The following is a 6,113-nucleotide window of genomic DNA, read 5'->3' on the forward strand; positions in this document are numbered from 1 at the left end:
CCGCCCACTCCCCTCCTCCCCCCCGCAGCCGGTCCCTCTGCACCCGCATTCCGGCCGCGACACAGGGTTTTTTTTGCTTTGTCGTTCTGGCTGCCCTGTTTTTTTTTTTATTATTATTTTTTTTATTTTGCTTGGGGTGTCCAAAAAGCCAGAGCCGGCCCTGCCCAGTGGTCAAACAAGAGTGCTCACGCACACCCAGTTCCCTGTGGAAAGGATGTCCCGGCCAGCCCTGCATCTCAGTGCAGAAGGCTGCGATGGATACATTGGCTCAGCACCCCATGCCTCTGGCACAAAGGTGCTCCACATAAATTCCAAATTCTCGGGCTTTATGAGGAAGGAGTGGATTTTGCTGCCCAGCAATGAATCTGTCTCCTATATGGGTGCAGTGAGGGAAGGAGGCCCCATGTCCTTTCCCCTCCCTTTACGAACCACAGAGGGGCAGCCATACTTTGGCCCTTTTATGCTGTGTTGGAACATGACTGTATGTTTGGTGCCTCAGTACCTTCACAGGCACCTTATTTTTATTACATACTGCTACCCCAGTGAGCAACCCGTGAAATAAACAAGATCAAGACACATTATTATTTACGTATATTATGGTAGTATCTGAAGGCCCCAATTGAGATTGTGTGCAGAGCCAGTAGTGAATTTTTTGGTTACACTTTTTTTTTTTTAACCAAAAGATGTGATTTGTCAAAACCAAAACAGTTTGTGAAATAGTATCAGGTTCAATTAAACTCACAAATTGAAACATTTTTGGTTTTAAAAAAAGTTTTGAGATTGTTGAACGGGAAAATTTTGGGGTTTTTTTTTTAGTCAAAATGACTTTTTGTTTTGAAATGTTAAGGAATTTTCACAGATAAAGAGGTGGAGGTAGGTTGAAATCAAAATGAACCGTTTTGATTGACCTGAACCAAAAGCCTTTTTTGGATTTTTTGGTTTGCGACATTTGTTTGACATTTTTAATTTAATGTCCCAATTTGGGATGGAAAATTTGAAATGTCAAAAATCTCTCATGGGATGAGAAAGCAGTTTCCCACCCAGCCCTATGTGTGTTCTAGGCAGCAGGGGAAACAAAAAGAAACAGAGGTGAAATGACATGGCCAAGTTCACACAATGGGTCAGTGGCAGAGCCACAGCCAGGGTTAAAATCCAGGTTCCCTGAGCCCTAGTCTAGTGCCCGGTTCACTGACCACACTGCCTCATTGGCATATCTTGTAAGGCTGCACAAAGAGTTAGACAGTTATAAGTAAAGGTCACAATATAATGCTTCTGTCTCTCACTGCACTTAGCCCTTCCAGGCCTAGAGATTTTTAATTCCTTCATGGCCTCTTGTTTATATATATATATATATATATATATATATATATATATATATTGGCTCCTAACATCCCTCATCACTATTCAAACTCCAAATAATAACCAGGACAAGAGGTGAATTAAAGGTCAGACACAAAAGAAATGAGTCTGACTTGCGCTCACGCAGCATGATTTATATCCCACACGTTAGCATAAGCCAGCTAGCGAAGTAAATCAACTAAACCAAGCACTGAGCCCTGCCAGCTGGGCTCTGAGAACACTCCAGCTCACCTTTTGCCTCTTGGTTTCATTACTGATATGGCAGGAGTTTTATTTTTTACTGGCCCATTACATCATTTTTATTAATTAAATGTTTGGGATACTTTTGTGGCAGTGGAAGCCCCATATTGCTTGTAATGATGCTTGCCTACACTGCCATCTAGTGGTAAAGCTGTATACCGATATACACCTAAAACCATTGTTGTTAAGGCATTAAAGCCTGGAACAGCTTCCATTTAAGTCAGTAGGAATTTTTCCACTTACCTCAGTAGAAGCAGGACTGCGATCTAATTAATTAAACCTTACAACATTCCTGAGGCACAAGTCAATATTTTGATCTCCTCCACAATGTGTGCATTCCCTTAACATTCAGTGGGTTTCCATGCGCTTGCATGTTCAAAAAACTGCATTTGGATGTGCAAAAAGGCAACTGGGATGGATAGATCAGTGGTTTGAGCATTGGCCTGCTAAACCCAGGGTTTGTGAGTTCAATCCTTGAGAGGGCCATTTAGGGATCTGAGGCAAAAATTAGTACTTGGTCCTGCTAGTGAAGGCAGGGGGCTGGACTTGCTGACCTTTCAGAGTCCCTTCCAGCTCTATGAGATAGGTGTATCTTCATATATTTTATTATAAATGCTGAAGTGATCAAACCAGCCTCTAAAACCTACTCATGTGGGCCAGATCCTTAGCTGGTGTACAGTGGTGCGGGAACAATTTTTATAGTGGGGCTGCTGAGAGCCATTGAACCAAACTGTAAACCCTGTATATAATGGAAACCACTTCAAGCCAGAGAGAATGGGGGGAGGGAAGGGAGCAGCACCCCTAGTTTCAGCACCTATGCTGGTGTAACTCAGAGTGGCTTCATTGACCAGTGGTGCTGCACTGGTTTACACTAGCTTAGGATCTGTTCCACAACTTTTATGCACACCTATTTGCATGGGTGGATTGTTTCATATCTGTGTGTCCAAATGAGAGGGTTTGCATGTACAGACACATACCACTGGATGTGCAAATGTAAAGGCTGCCTTAAAAATTGTCCCTAAAAGGTAAACAGAGTTTAGTGGCGAGGAGTAGGGTTTATCCTCAATGTAAAGTGAATATAGGAACTGTTTCAACTGCTAATAGCAACTCCACTGTTGCTGGGTAGCGGAGAATTAACCTGCTGGTCAGACTCAAAAGATGTATTTGTAACGTATTTCAAAGCGATACCTTACCAATAACCTGTATGATGCTGAAGAAAACAACTGGCACTATCCCCTTCTAGCCCAGTTGTATGAGGCTACTGAGAAAGAATGGGGGGCTGAACACAAGCGTATTCTCCCCCCTTCTATAGCTAGCCATTAACGGCTACCTACTATGGGGTATTTGAGTAGTCATTCCTAGAAAGCTGCACCAATAGTGCTGGGAGAGCTGCATTTAGACCCTCAAGGGGGGGGTTAAAATGAAAGTGTTGGCAACAAGTTAGGACTGGTGGCCAGACATCAATATCCACATTGAAAAGTTGGCTAAAGGATGTACAGTCTGTCAACAGGCACAGCATGCACAAAGAAGGCATCAAGCTCCTCTTGGGAGTGGCCAAACTTACCATGATAGTACATACACATGGAGTTCATGGGATCTTTCCTAGGTCACATGGCCCTTGTTGTGATCAGTGACTGTTAGGAATGGCTGGCAGTAGGGTGGATGCTATCTATAGCATGGTAATGTCACACACAGTGCTTTTTCTGATTTTTAGCTCTCACCCTTCAAGTAAGAAAATAGCTTAATATTCACTAACATTGTACATGACCTTCCAATGGCTGATGGCTCCCAGGTTATTAGATGAATTGTCCCTTTCAATCGAATTGCCCCTGCAAACATTTTTCGCATGCTGACAACTGTAGAAAGGGTCCAACGGGGCAGGGAGAACGGGGGAGAGAAAGCCCGAACTGTGGATTTGTAGAAACCTAAATTATTCCAGATGTCTGTCTTATCTCCCTGTATATAACAAACATTAGCCCTGATACTCCACTACTTTACCCCTTGTGTAGTCATTGACACCTGTGCAACATGGGCATACGAAGTTATCAAAGCAGGATGGTACTATTTCACACCAACTTTGCACTCTCTATCAAGAGAAGTAAAGTCATGCACAACATGCAAGACAGTAGAAAATCAGGCCCATGGAGTACAGTTCTTAGACACTACTGGGAGGGATGAATGGATAGCAGGAGCACAACCATAATTTTCCTAATGAGTGGACCCAGAGTTCTCCCTCAATTGCCCTGCATGGTCTGCACCCAGCTTCTAGCTCTCTCCCCTGGTACTCAGCCCCACGCACTCCTCCCCCCACACCCAGACCCACACTGTCCACCCTGCACCCAGCTCCACACTCACTGCCCCCTCCCAGCTCTCCCTTCTGCACATAGCCCGAACGATCTCCCTGCCCCATATCCAGCCCCCAGCTCTTACCCAGAGAGGCGGTCAGACTGGAGAGCACCTCCCCCACCAAGGTCCAGGCAGTTCTGGACCCCATCTTGCTTCTGCAGCTCCATTTCCCCAGGAAGCACCAAAAGCCTGGATCCAATCCTCCCACCATCACAGGGACCAGGCTTTCCCAGTGCCCCCTGCTCTGCTTCTTCCCAGGGGCTGGGGGTGCCCAGTGCCCACGGGTGCTGTAGAGACTGCAAAGGTGGGAGGAGCAAGCAGGTGCATGGGGTCACGACACCACTCAGACTTGGCCCAGCTGCCCCCTGACAAACTTCCAGCTCCAGTCAGGGGGCCTGGGGGTGGTCCTGGGCACTTGGGAAACTCCTGCCCCTCACCATGCCCTAGATAGATTGGTCGCTTTTAGGTACCAAAGCCCTGGCTTTGGGGTACCACAGCATCTATACTGAGAGCAGGCAGTTCCACACACTTCTTATCTGGGGGTGGAAAGAGGCAAATAGAAGTGTATTTGTCTGCAGTGTTATTTTAGCTGAACTGCATCTGTTTGCTTCACCATTCATTTCCTTTTGGACTCATTTCCTTTCCTTTTTTTTTTCCTCTCTCTTCTGAAATGTTTCTATTTATATGCAATTTCCTGTCACAATGATTCCGGCTGGGAGAATGCGGTTATTCTGTGGGGAGGATTGGCATTGTGAATTGTGATTGACATGCCAGGTGATCCATCTCGTCTTTCCGGCTTCCCTCTGCATGCAAATAACCATTTACAATGCATGCCTGACATTTGAAGAATTTGCTGTCAGCACTAGGCACGGACCATTGCTGGAAGCAGGATGGCAGACTTGAGGGATCATTGGGCTGAACTTGTCTGGCAAACCTGACAGTCTGTGCTCCTAGAAACAGTCTGTTCCCAGTATTTTGAAAGCTTGGGTTGTTTGTGTGGAAGATTTGACTTGGGTTTGCAGCATAAAAATCAGATAAAATTCAGTGATACAGGGGAATGAAGATTTCTGCAAAGGCACTACCCAGGGAGGCTCAGAGATTGGGCTCTATGCTGATATATAGGCGCCTGTAGTCCAGCAGCGACTGGCAGAGCTGCAGATGCAGCACAGTCTAAGACTTTCATTGGAACTTCATCAGAAACTTGATGATAGAACGATTTGCCTTAACCTTGGCCACCCTGTGCTCCTTCAGAGAGGAGAATGGGCAGATTTGTTCAGACCCAGGCCCAGGATGGGAGGACTCTGTTTAATCACAGACTCTAAAGCGAGGAAGGAAGGCATCATACTTTGGCAGTTTATTCACTAGCTTCTCTTGGTGAGTGTATTCAGAGTCTCTGACCATAATTCAGTGCATCCATGCTAGTCATGCTGATTCGTGGTCTGAAATGTTACAGTTCTGACCCACATCCACACAGCTGCAGTTGCTCTGTCCCACACGAACCTATCCCACAATTCCTAGCACAATTTCCAACAGGAACAGTTTATGGGGAATGTCAACAGTGCCTAGAGCATTGTGGGACTGTGGTGGCAGGACTATTGAAACCATTGTTATGCTGTGACGACTCCGTCTACACTAGCACTAAAACAATGCAGGCTGAAATGGTGATTAACTGCCATTGGGAATTCAACCAGAATCTCCACAGGTTTGGAAGTGGATGATGCTGTGTGGAGCAGCCAATCTTCCGCTCTAACCACTGATGTAGCCACCACATTCTGTAACCCCTGAAGTTCACACAGAGGGACTTCTGTAAGATATGGATGGAGAAGGAAGGATTATGCTGCTTGGGCTTCCCTACTCTACTTGTGAGAGCCTCTTATCCCCTCTGCATGAAAGACTAACCAGTGGGTGGAATGCAATGGCCCATAGTTATCAAGCCAATTAAACAAGGGCCCAGTGCCCCAATTCCCAGCTCCATTCTGACTTGGTATCATTTCACCATACCTTTGCACGGTTGTGAATGACTACACAACAGAGAATCGGGGCCAAATGAGACTTGCGCTTCTAAGTCACTTATCAGCTTTTGAAACTCCCACCACTAATGCCAACGGCTCCTATCCTACTCCCACTGCGGTCCATTGGCAACACTCCTGTGGGCTTCTGTGGGAACA

The sequence above is a fragment of the Trachemys scripta genome, chromosome 2, assembly GCF_013100865.1.
Source record: "Trachemys scripta elegans isolate TJP31775 chromosome 2, CAS_Tse_1.0, whole genome shotgun sequence".
In the NCBI taxonomy this organism is placed as follows: Eukaryota; Metazoa; Chordata; order Testudines; family Emydidae; genus Trachemys; species Trachemys scripta.